This window comes from Schistocerca cancellata, chromosome 5, assembly GCF_023864275.1.
Source record: "Schistocerca cancellata isolate TAMUIC-IGC-003103 chromosome 5, iqSchCanc2.1, whole genome shotgun sequence".
In the NCBI taxonomy this organism is placed as follows: Eukaryota; Metazoa; Arthropoda; class Insecta; order Orthoptera; family Acrididae; genus Schistocerca; species Schistocerca cancellata.
In genome coordinates, this window is record NC_064630.1 from 10,397,321 (window position 1) to 10,411,462 (window position 14,142).

A 14,142-nucleotide genomic window follows, 5' to 3' on the forward strand; every position below is an offset into this window, starting at 1 on the left:
AATTTGAACTGGGGGACAAGGTGGAAAACACCACTAATGGAATTCAAGATAATACATCTGTAACTTCGACAATAAGCTACTGTATAATACCCGTACAAATAATAAAATTGCGAAACCATTGTCTTTATCTGTTTGAACACGATAATATCCTAAGATACCAGACGAATTTACAAGTGGTTTTCACAGGTAACTTGAGCGTAGCTTGCGGCAACGTACTGGCTGTACTTAATGAAAATCGGATTACGAAAGGAAAAAGTTATCCTCATTTAAAATTTTCTCTAAAAGCGTCGTCTCTGTCCGGTTTGTCTATTTTAAGACGCCAGTCTTCAAATCTACTAGTCGAATCTACGAGGGCAGTTCAATAAGTAATGCAACACTTTTTTTTCTGAAACAGGGGTTGTTTTATTCAGCATTGAAATACACCAGGTTATTCCCCAATCTTTTAGCTACGCAACACTATTTTGCAACGTAATCTCCATTCAATGCTACGGCCTTACGCCACCTTGAAATGAGGGCCTGTATGCCTGCACAGTACCATTCCACTGGTCGATGTCGGAGCCAACGTCGTACTGCATCAATAACTTCTTCATCATCCGCGTAGTGCCTCCCACGGATTGCGTCCTTCATTGGGCCAAACATATGGAAATCCGACGGTGCGAGATCGGGGCTGTAGGGTGCATGAGGAAGAACAGTCCCAGAAGACTGTAACCATGACTTTACCGGCTGAGGATATGGCTTTAAACTTTTTCTTGGTAGGGGAGTGGGTGTGGCGCCACTCCATTGATTGCCGTTTTGTTTCAGGTTCGAAGTGATGAACCCATGTTTCATCGCCTGTAACAATCTTTGACAAGAAATTGTCACCCTCAGCCACATGACGAGCAAGCAATTCCGCACAGATGGTTCTCCTTTGCTCTTTATGGTGTTCGGTTAGACAACGAGGGACCCAGCGGGAACAAACGTTTGAATATCCCAACTGGTGGACAATTGTGACAGCACTACCAACAGAGATGTCAAGTTGAGCACTGAGTTGTTTGATGGTGATCCGTCGATCATCTCGAACGAGTGTGTTCGCACGCTCCTCCATTGCAGGAGTCACAGCTGTGCATGGCCGGCCTGCACGCGGGAGATCAGACAGTCTTGCTTGACCTCGCGGCGATGATGACACACGCTTTGCCCAACGACTCACCGTGCTTTTGTCCATTGCCAGATCACCGTAGACATTCTGCAAGCGCCTATGAATATCTGAGATGCCCTGGTTTTCCGCCAAAAGAAACTCGATCACTGCCCGTTGTTTGCAACGCACATCCGTTACAGACGCCATTTTAACAGCCCCGTACAGCGCTGCCACCTGTCAGAAGTCAATGAAACTATACGAGACGAAGCGGAAATGTTTGAAAATATTCCACAAGAAATTTCCGGTTTTTTCAACCAAAATTGGCTGAGAAAAAAAATGTGTTGCATTACTTATTGAACTGCCCTCGTAGTTCGGTGTTCAAACTAACCTGAGCGTAGCTTTGGTCAACGTATTGGCCATACTTCAAGAAAATCGGACTACTAAGCAAAAACGATATCGTGATTTAAAATGTTATCTTGAAACATTCTGCCTGTCTTTATACATGCTAGTCTCCAAAACCACTAGATGAACCGACGTTTTCACAGGTAACTTCAGCGTAGTTTGGGACAACGTACAGGCTTTATTTTGTCAAAATCGGACCACAGTAAAATAAGATATTGCAATTTAAAATTAAATTTAAAATAGTCTGCTCAGTTCAGTAGTTCGTATGTTTAATGATGACGGTGTAGTACACCTAAGAACTAATACACTACTGGCCATTAAAATTGCTACACCAAGAAGAAATGCAGATGATAACGGGTATTCATTGGACAAAGATATTATACTAGAACTGTCATGTGATTTCATTTTCACGCAATTTGGGTGCATAGATCCTGAGATATCAGCGCCCAGAACAAACACCTCTGGCCGTAATAACGGCCTTGATACGCCTGGGCATTGAGTCAAACAGAGCTTGGATGGCGTGTACAGGTACAGCTGCCCGTGCAGCTTCAACACGATACCACAGTTCATCAAGAGTAGTGACAGGCGTATTGTGACGGGCCAGTTGCTCGGCCACCAATGAACAGACGTTTTCAATTGGTGAGAGACCTGGTGAATGTGCTGTCGGTTAAATTTCGCGTCTGTAGCACGTCATCTTCGTGGTGTAGCAATTTTAATGGCCAATAGTGTAAGTACTTAATATCCCTAGCACTGATTAAGAATACCCTCAAACGATGTAGCTGAGGTTAGTGGAACGTGGTACCTCGAAGGGTCATCAACAGCACTTAGCGAGATTGGAAGAAGCGCCCACAAATGAAACCCAGGTGGAGCATAATGTACTGGTATCCATATTTCCTGGTCTACAAGATGATACTTACGGTCAACAAGAGAGAGTGGCAGCATTTGAAAACGATACGGCCACTGATTGATGACTCTGACACTTTGTTTTCAATGACAGTTATTTATCCCCTTTTGGAAATGATATTCATAGGTGAGACATTAGGTACTGACTCAGCATTTAACCATAAAGAACTCCAACGGGGGATCATCAGAGAATGTATGTGTGGAGCAATAATTAATTATCGATTTAGTTATGTTGCCGTGTGTGCCTTTTTGCAACACGACACAACATTGGATCTAAAATAAGGATTTTCATTCCGTTTTCTGGTTCAGATATTGACGGTCATACATAGTATAAGTATGTCACCGCTTGTGTATTGGGATTTTATTAAAGGTTTGTGTCAATTTTTTTATCAGATGATCATATAGCGTGAAATGCGGATATATTTTATGTGGCTGCCACACTATTTTTCCGGGCAAAACGTTGTGTGTGCACGCTACATTACAGAGCGCGAGCTGTTTTATATTTGCCGCGATTGTTTGGATACGCAGATCGGCTTAATGCCTGATGCTGTTTATTGAAAAGTAAATATTTGACGTTAAATATGACAGTTGTTGACGTGTGTTCCAACCTGAAGAGTATCGTACTAACATTTCCTTTAAGAGTGGAAGAATATACGGGAATTGTTGGTCCTAGTATCCTTTACCAACGTTCGAAATTTTTATGACTGTAAAGCGGAACTGGTTAATCCGCATTGAGATATCGCTGTAATGTTTGCAGGACGTTCGGCTCACTCATTTATCACGGCTTTTAGTACGCAGGAAAAAGATTATCTGATATTTTTAAGCTAATATTTGCCTGGATTTTTTTTTTTTTTTGCATATACATAGATCCAAATTCAGGTGTTTAATTCAGTATCAGTTTATGTGTAGATATAGCAGAAATCATACGGAACAGAGCCGAGGAATGGATCAATGATGCAAGGAACTGTATTAAGAAAGATAAACTCATGGAGACTACAAACGATGAGCAAAACCTTTTATGTAGACAGGCACTGTTATAAGGGAATGCTAAGTTCAGAGCTGAATTTCGCTGGCTCAGTCTTATCCAGTTATCAGCCAAGTAGTGGCGACTTGTTTTCGCAAAGTTTCGAGGAGTTTACTACCCATCATGTTCAGCAGAAGGGTCGGGATGACATGGACGATAAATAGTTTGGACAAGAAGAGAATAGAAGCTTTCGAAATGTGGTGCTACAGAAGAATGCTGAAGATTAGATTTGTGGCACAACTTGACAAAAAGAAGGGACCGGTTGGTAGGACATATTTTGAGGCATCAAGGGATCACAAATTTAGCATTGGAGGGCAGCGTGGAGGGTAAAATTCGTAGATGGAGACCAAGAGATGAATACACTAAGCAGATTCAGAAGGATATAGGTTGCAGTAGGTACTGGGAGATGAAGAAGCTTGCACAGGATAGAGTAGCATGGAGAGCTGCATCAAACCAGTCTCAGGACTGAAGACCACAACAACAACAACAATTTTATGTCAGGATTTATTCGGAGCTATGTGACATACTGCCGGATTTGCTATCATGTCAAGGTTTTCATGGAAGGTGTTGGATTTGCCTGAGACCTTACACAACCCTTGCACAACAGGATGTGATGAGAATAAAAGTGAGTTGTGTTACTGCTCAAATTATGTGCCAGAGAAACCAAAATGGAAATGCAACCACAGCTACTCAAAGGGATGTTTGTTGATGAACGAACTCTCGGCTGGTGTATAATTTTAATTTCAACTAAAGAAAAAATTTCATTATTACAGAATCAGAATAACAATATAAAAATTTAATTCGGATCTTTGTCCTCTTAAAAAAATACAAAATACAAAATAGAATTACCGAAGATCAAGTATTTAAATTTCGTACACTTGTCCTTCACCTAACTTAGATCATGAATTAATATAACAAACAACATTTTAAAAATAATACTTAGATCTGACTGCAAAAGAATCACAGACAGTAACCACCATAAGCACACTAGTAAGTTCATTGCTTACGTAACAAAATTCTATACAAAACTAAAATTCACGTTGAGCTACTTATGAAAAGATCTCGTCCGTCCAGGCGGACAGGCCGGATATTTAACTAAAGGATGGAAGTGCGGCTTATACACGGTGGTATCGACAAACGAGTAGAAAGCAACAGCCGAGCAATTTCGAAGATGATCAGGTTGCAAGCCAGGGCGGGAAACACGCCGAACACACACACACACGATCTCAGCCTGCCCGCCAAGACGACCGACCCCACCTCCCCCACATACCAGATCCTTTCTGTAATAGCAAATAATTCACGTGGCAGACAAATTCAACTCGTGATTCGCCTTTTTCAAGAGCATGCAAGGATACGTGACTCTCTGCAACATAGCTGAAAACCAAACTGAGACATTTACTGAATAAAAGAACAATGAAAATTACACTAACTTAACAAAAGCTTTGCCCTTCATATTGAAAGAAAGTCTAAAACCAAAACTGGGCGAAGAGCACACTAACTAACATATGAGGAGCAGTCAAGTTCTAAGGCCTCCGATTTTTTTCCCCGGACTGGAAAGAGATAGAAACATGTGCATTGTTTTAAAATGAGGCCGCATTCATTGTCAATACGTCCCAGAGATGGCAGCACCGTACGGCAGATGGAATTTTACCGCCAGCGGCGAGAATGAGAACTGTTTTAAATGCTTAAAATGGCAACGTTTTTATTACTTGAACAGCTTGCATTCATTCGTCTTCTGAATTTGCGTGGTGTCAAACCAATTGAAATTCATCGACAGTTGAAGGAGACATGTGGTGATGGAGTTATGGATGTGTCGAAAGTGCGTTCGTGGGTGTGACAGTTTAATGAAGGCAGAACATTGTGTGACAACAAACCGAAACAACCTCGGGCTCGCACAAGCCGGTCTGACGACATGATCGAGAAAGTGGAGAGAATTGTTTTGGGGGATTGCCGAATGACTGTTGAACAGATCGCCTCCAGACCAGAGTTGGCATTTCTGTGGGTTCTGTGCACACAATCCTGCATGACGACCTGAAAATTCGAAAAGTGTCATCCTTGTGGGTGCCACGAATGCTGACGGACGACCACACAGCTGCCCGTGTGGCATGTTGCCAAGCAATGTTGACGTGCAACGACAGCATGAATGGGACTTTCTTTTTGTCGGTTGTGACAATGGATGAGACGTGGATCCCATTTTTCAATCCAGAAACAAAGCACCAGTCAGCTCAATGGAAGCACACAGATTCACCTCCACCAAAAAAATTTCGGGTGACCGCCAGTGCCGAAAAAATGATGGTGTCCACGTTCTGGGACAGCGAGGGCGTAATCCTTACCCACTGCGTTCAAAAGGGCACTACGGTAACAGGTGCATCCTACGAAAATGTTTTGAAGAACAAATTCCTTCCTGCACTGCAACAAAAACGTTCGGGAAGGGCTGCGCGTGTGCTGTTTCACCATGACAACGCACCCGCACATCGAGCTAACGTTACGCAACAGTTTCTTCGTGATAACAACTTTGAAGTGAGTCCTCATGCTCCCTATTCACCTGACCTGGCTCCAAGTGACTTTTGGCTTTTTCCTACAATGGAAGACACTCTCCGTGGCCGCACATTCACCAGCCGTGCTGCTACTGCCCCAGCGATTTTCCAGTGGTCAAAACAGACTCCTAAAGAAGCCTTCGCCGCTGCCATGGAATCATGGCGTCAGCGTTGTGAAAAATGTGTACGTCTGCAGGGCGATTACGTCGAGAAGCAACGCCAGTGTCATCGATTTCGGGTGAGAATTGGAAAAAAAATCGGAGGCCTTAGAACTTGAATGCACCTCGTACTACATCAAATTAACGCTGCAAGGAACCTTTAAAACAAGCAGTAAAACTCGAATCCCTTTTGTATTTGCCTAAATAATTAGACTCCGCCTTGCGGAAGGATCACTTCAAAGCCTTAGACTTCGTAACTTCGGTATAACACTGTTCAGAACCTTTCTTAACTGATCTCCAGCGGGTACAACGTGCCACCGTAAGTTTCACAAATCTTCACAGGTTAACAGCAGAATATGAATGATACGTAACTTAATGCTTTCAGTTACGCGACGAGAAGATGTCCAGCCTAAGATGACGGACCCACCTCCGTTTCGCACGCAAACGCGTCGACTAATCAGCACCGTACACCCGGCGCGCGGCAAAACGGCGAGGGCTGCGAGGCCCGGGCACAGTGGATGGAGACACGGGCCTGGCTTCAAAACATATGGCGTTCTTGAACGCCGACCGGAGAGAGCCCTCGGCCACACGGCAAGCCGGAAAACCCAAGGCCGAACAGTCAAAGATACAAGACGAGGCGAGTGTCGATATCAGCGACGCAAGTGGAGCATAACAAGCGCCAGTCGCCAAGGCTCAAAAAGTTTGGAAGGAAATGAAATGCAGGAAGAAAAGGAAGAGACGGAAGTAGATAGAATAGAGAAATCAGTTAATTAGAAGATACAATGTGTAAAATGAAAAACAGAAAAATTCAGGGCAGTGACGGAATTAATACAGAACTGATTAAATATGCACCTCCCGCACTGTCATTTACATTTCTCCACTGTATTAGCAGTTGTTGCACAAATACGATAAATCCAGGGAACTGGATGTTAACAAGAAATGTGTGAAATCTTATGGGACTAAACTGCTAAGGTCATCAGTCCCTAAGTTTCCACACTACTCAACCTAAATCATCCTAAGGACAAACAAACACACCCATGCCCGAGGGAGGACTCGAACCTCCGCCGAGACCAGCCACACAGCGCATGACTGCAGCGCCTGAGACCGCTCGGCTAATCCCGCGCGGCTGTTAACAAGAATAATAACCTATTTACAGTAAAGACTGTATTACAGAATTGCATTTCGAGAATACCTCCTCGGGCAGGGGGGCGGGGGTGTTGGTGTTAAAGAAGACACTACGGAAGACATTGGAGAAAACTTCTCTGTCTTTGGGAATACGGACAACTGCACAATGGCGCTCATTAAGGAAGTGCCAAAAATCAAGGACATTTTCCTCGCTATCAGGAAACAAGTAATGAACTGCGTGTCCACAAATCCATTACACGGCGTTCGCCTTCGTTTGTGGCAAGCAGCCCATGTCCAGAAAGAGTAGCAGGTGAGGAGGTATCTGAGTTGTACAGGTATTCAGGGCTGGAATCTCGAGCACCAACAACCAGACACCTCTCGCCGATCCGCACACCAGGCGATGTTCGTCCGTGTCCAGAACACCACAGGTGACGCACGACGGGGTGTCTGCAAAGTGAATCTCGTGAATGCGTGACCGGCATACTCGCTACCCGTTGACCGTAGGGTACCCTGCATACTGGACGTCAGTGGAAAGACAATGAGCGCACATCGATAGTCGGACGGCTCGCCAGTCGAATTGGGGATGCTTCGCTTCAGCCACACTCGTGACCTGTGCTGCTGAATAGAGCCATAGATCGCCTTCGTGAATGTCAAGCACTTTGGCAATATCGCAGTACGCCCAAAGCTCAGACAGAGGGAAAAAAGTTGGAAGTAAAAGAAGGGCGGTAGGACGTCCGAAAGCTGTGTAGGTGCTGAGAGAGAGCGTGGTGCAAGGGCCTCCAGCTAAAGGCTGGTACGGCACGTAGGACAAGGGCGCCACAAAACCATTTGAGAGCTTTGAAAAAGGACTACCACTCTGTCAGGGACATGACAGAGACTTAAACCGCCCCTGCACCCTGGGACGGAGAGGGTGTCGTATCTTATCTTCAACACTTGAACAGTAAGTCGTGGCAAACATATAAACCCACTGACGCTAACACGCAGCGGGCCATGAACAGCGGAATAGAAAGTGTCTGTGCCACGTCGGGGATACGTGACGTCAAATATACGAACGTTTACACATTGTGTCCGCTGCAGAAGATCGAGGGCTCGTGAACGGCGATCTAGGAGGCCAGCTGGTAGGTGGGATAGTAGACGCCGACAGTTGAGGGCAATCGTGTGCCACAGACCACTCGCGAAATCGAGTTCTAAGCATCGGATAGTACCAGCTACACGCAGGAGAGCGACGCTGTTCACCTGTAGCCATGCCGCTCGATTTGCGGACGTTAAGACAGCTGCCAGAAGCTCACCATAGGTGGTAACCCATGGCAGTGACTCCCTGACCTCAGCACCACTACGGAGAACAATGACCAGATCGTATACATAAGCAGTGCAGCTGAATACATTGCCACAGAGAGACTTCGTAGACAGGCTTTGACGGAGGCCACAGAACAACAGTTCCATGGTGAAAGCCTACAACAGTGTAGAGATGGGGCAGCCTTGATGCACCGATCGATGGACCGAGATGGAAAGAGTAAGACGGCCATTCTAGAGTACATGGGATGTAGCTCCACGAAGGTGACGCATTACTACTCGTTATCCCATCTTGCGGCCCGTGTGGAGTTGCCAGTTTCCCATCGGGCGCCTCCCCAGGTGGCAGATAGCGGAATGTCCACCAGATATGGTGGACACCGGGGAAATAAAATACCCGGGGCGGACCAAAACTAGCAAAACACTAACTGCTGCCTTTCAGTTGGGAGTTGGGTCTCCAAAGGCTCAGGGAAGATAACCCTGATTAAAAATCGCCCGTCCCCCGGCAGGGATTGGACGTACGGTTGACAGGCCGCTCTGTAAAAAACAGTTATTGCGTAACCTCTACAAAGTAAACTCGGACGGATGAAGGAAGACGGACCTCGGATGGAAAAGGGCAAACAAAATGGAGTACAAGTAAGTGAAGGAGGGAAAGTAAGGAAGAAGAGAAATATAAAGTGAAGATCAGACCTATATATTGGTACTTGGAACGTGAGATCCCTATGTGGACCAGTAGCACTGAAAGTAATGCTGCATCAAATAATGAATCTGAAGCAAAGTATAATAGCACTACAAGAAATTAGATGAACAGGGAGTGGAGTCTTAGAAAACAAAGAGGCGAATATATTCTATAGCTGCAGCGAAAGAAACCATGATGAGCTGGGGACAGAATTTGTTGTACACCATCAATTAAATCATTTGGTAATAGGGTTTACACCCAATCGCACAAGATTATCAACACTCAGGATAAAGGGAAATTCTTTAACTATTCCCTAATTAATGCTCATCCACCAGCAGAATAATCCGAAGAAGAAGAGAATGAAGTATTCTATGAAGCTTCGGAAAGAGTATGTGATGAGTGCCCAGGGCATGATGTTAAAATAATAGCCGGAGACCTAAACGCTCAGGTGGGGAAAGAACATATTTATAGACTGATAATTGGCCCCCACAGGAAACATGCAACAAGTAATGAGAACGGAAGGCATATATTGTCCGCAGCATCTATAAATATGGTAATAAGATCAACACTGTTCCCACTTAAAGAAATACATAAAGGAACATGAAACTCACCGGACGGAAACACAGTAAACCAGATCGACCATGCGTTAATAGATCTGAGACACAATTCGGACCTATTGGACGAGAGGAGTTCAGAGATCCAAACACATATACAGATCATTTTCTGGTATGGGCACAGGTGAGGGCAAAGATATCTAAGACACTGAAAGGAGTCTGACCCAGGACACATAAATATAATATAACAACTTTAGAATCAGTGGAAGTTAGAGAACAGTATCAGGAGAACATAACTCGGATTCTGGAAAACGTTGGAGAATATAACGACATCGAAGATCAGTGGGAAGTGGTAAAAAAGGCTGTGGAGACATCAGCAATAGAGACACTTGGAACTGGGACAAAACAAGTAAGACCACGATGGTTTGATACTGAATGTGAAATAGTAACTGAAGAAAAGAACAAAGCATATAGAAGGACACCGATCACACTGTATGAGGAGGGTAGTAGAAGGATACAAAGGGAAACGGAGGACTGAAAAGAGGACTCACCAAAGAAAAAAGAGAGAATGGATGAAAGCAAGTGTCAAAGAAACGGAGCTTATGAGAAGCAAAAATGAAATAAGAAAATTCTATAGAGGGGTGAATCCAGCACGGAATCCTTTTGGTAGTAAAACAACCTTAATAAAAGATGAGACAGGGAATGTAATAAGTGAAGAGAAGGGAATATTCAAAAGATGGCGCAGGTATTTTGATAGGTTCCTCAACCCTAGAATAACTATACGAGGGTATCCAACAGAAACGAATGGGGAGGAGGACCCAGACAACAACACTACCCCACCAAATACAGAAGAAATGAAAACTGGCATGAAGAAATTGGCAGCAGGGACAGATGGTATTCCAACAGAACTGTTTAAGCGAGGAGGCAGAGAGCTGGACTGAATGAAGCCTTCTGAATATGGTCACCAGAATATGGGAAGAGAAGAAAATGCCCAAACAATGGAAAGAGGATATCATATGTCCCATATATAAGAAAGGAGATAAGATAGAGTGTAGCAATTACAGAGGGATCACACTACTTAATTTGGGATATAAAATATTCTCTAACATACTATTCGACAGAATCCTCCCAATCAACAGAGGAGGACTGTCCGTAACAATGCGGATTCCTTCCCGGGAAGTCAACTGTAGATCAAATATTCACCCTAAGACAAATCCTGGAAAAAACAAATGAATACGGAGTTGGCACGCATCACCTCTTTATAGATTTCAAAGCAGCTTATGGCAGCATAAATAGAGAGCAGTTATATCAACCTCTGGATGAACTGGGAATCTCGAGAAAGTTGGCAAGGCAATGACAATGAGCAAGGCAATGACAATGAGCGAAACACGAGGTAGTGTAAGAAAAGGAGGAATGATGCCCAATACAATGAGTATTAAAAGCGGAGTGTGACAAAGGGATGTATTGGCATGTCTTCTCTTTAATGCCGCCCTGGAGAAGGTGATGAGAAACGCAAACATTCTGGATAGGGGAACGATCTTCTATAAATCAGTGGAGATACTGGCCTATGCGGATGGCATAGATATAATAGCAAGAACCCAAAAATCAATGGAAGAGACATTTACAGCTCTCGAACAGGCTAGTAGGAACATGGGATTAATTATCAGTGAACGAAAAACAAAGTATATGGCAGCTTGAAAAGTACATAGAGAAAATATGCCGAATGCAATAACAGTGGGATATGGTTGAACATTTCAAGTACCTGGGCTCGACAGTTCCGCATCTAAATGATACCTCCTTTGAAATTAAGCTGAGATTAATACTAGCCAATAGAGCCTATTTTGCCCTAACAAGACTTCTATCCTCAAGGCTCCTGACCCATACCACGAAATTAGCTATGTATAAATCACTTATACGACCAGTGCTCACATATGCCTCTGAAGCCTGGACATTAACAATTAAAGATATTGAAACACTGGATGCATTTGAAAGAAAGGTACTTAGACGAATTATTGGCCCAATCTGTGAAAGAGGAAGATGGAGGAGGAGATACAACCATGAGTTGTATATCATATACAAAGACCAACCCATCAGAAGGATAGTGAAATCATCCAAGCTGATGTGGGCGGGACATGTGGCTCGCATGAATGGTATAGAAGTACCAAAAATAATATGACAAGGAAAGCCAGGAGGGCAAAGAGGACGTGGTCGTCCAAGACTCTGATGGGAAGATGGAGTAATCGAAGATCTTAGGAAGATGGGCTATAGAAACTGGAGAGTATTGGCAAAGGATCGAGAGAAATGGAATTGCAGAAGAGGCCAAGGCTCATCATGAGCTGTAGAACCAAGAAAGAAGAAAATCCCATCTTGCGGAGTGCGACTTCTAAGTAGTGGTAATCGACCTGGTCGAACACCTGGCTGAAGTCAAGAGCTGTCTAAAGTCCAGGCATTCGAAGAGTGTGAGCAAGAACGATTATATCCCGATAGCGGTAGAGGGAAGTGCGCGGATCTTAGTGGTACCTCCCAAAGAAGTTTAATCAGGAGTAACCACATACTGGACCGTCCGTTGAAGGCGTGCAGCTAACAGCCAGGTAAAGATCTTTGTGTCTATGATGAGGAACGTCAAGGGGTAGTAACGCATAACCATGAAGTACCACCAGGCTTGTGGATGGGAATGAGGAGACCATTGAGGAAACTGACTGAGATCTGCACGAGAGTTGACATAAAGTCCTGACAAATTTCCGTTCACACCGGGGCCAGTAGGGAACGAATGTTTGATAAAACTCCAGTGGGAGGCATCTGGGCCAGGCAACCTCTTAATTGAACCCGCCTGGACAGCATTATCGACTTCGTCCATGGCACTAACTGGCAGATCTATCATTGCATCCCGAGGAACCGAGCCAAGCGAGAGTCTGAAGACCACCGTATGTTGACAGGATGATGACGTTGTTCAGAGTATAGCATAACATAATGTGCATGGAGGATAGACACTATATTGCATTGGGTATCTAAGCACTGCCCATCATCATTTGTAAGAACATTGATCAAAGGCCTCCGACAGTGGCACCATTCCGGTATCATATGATACATAAATGGCCACGTCTGCACGAACATGTTGTGTGTGTGCAGCCTCACCATAGCTCCTTCAAGGTGATGGCGAAAGAGGGATGTGGGTAGTGTCTTGGCATGATTTACCTTCACCTGGCGCTGTGGCGAATACAACATCACAGAAATTCCTGGAGAATGGTGAAATAGAAGTCCTGGGTTCGTCACTGCCACGCCACGGCCTCCCCTGTGCAACCAGTCAAGGACATCTGGAGGACACGGTTTGTGCAGGGTACACTGATATTCATGAGAAGTTGTCCATGTGGTCTCGATGGGCTGCCAGGGGTCAGGTAAAGTAAGGAGGAATCCGTTCATTTTCCTTGGACCACAGCCGAGCCACACCCTTTGGCGGCAGAGATTGTTGGCATAAATGTAAGCGTCTTGGTCTGAGAACGCAACAGGCTAGTCTTCAGCAGCCTGCACCTCACCAACAATACTATGGGAGATGTAAACGCGACCGAGGTGGCTGGAAGAATGGCTAGTGAAATGCGTAAACCCCAGACGAACATTCTCCCAAGAACCTACAAGGCTGAGGTGCTGGAGAATTGCCGCTACCACCGCCCATAGAAAGTGATATGGTAGTTGCTCTTTGGTTGCATGGGTGGAGTTGAAATCGACTCCCATGATCAATGTATCTTGCCGACCCAGAAAAAGAACCGTCACTGTCTTGGACAAGAAAGTGGGACGTTCTCAGCGGCGACCTGAACCAGTTGGGACCTAGACCGTGATGATACTGACGCCTCTAAACGTGGAAGCCACGCGTCCGGCATCAGAAAGCTAGGTAACTTTATCAGTGTGGATACCGTCACGTAAGAGGATCGCCGTTCCAGTACCAGTAGGGGAAGTATGGACCACGTGCTGTAAAAGAATGGGGAGTACAGAAGTTGGCAATGTGCACCAATTGAAGGAGGGCGAAGTCAGCATACATATGTCATGGAGTAAAGCCAGTTTGTGGCGAACACGAAAGGTATTGACATTGGCCGTGGCTGTGCAGTAAAGAGAACCGACCTCACCAGGGGTGCAGGGGGGGGGGGAGGGGTCTGTCGCTCTGTACGTTACATGAACATCCGTCCTCAGCATCGACTCGTCGGCCCAGAAGACAGACATATCGGCGTGCTAGTTCAGAGGTACACTGACAGAGGTGCGCCCACAGGTAGCGCCAGACACAGAAAGACAGGCACTGCACTAGATACAGGAAGGAGAAGGTGGATTCTGACTGGAGACAGAAGGGGGGGAAGATGTCGCACCGTC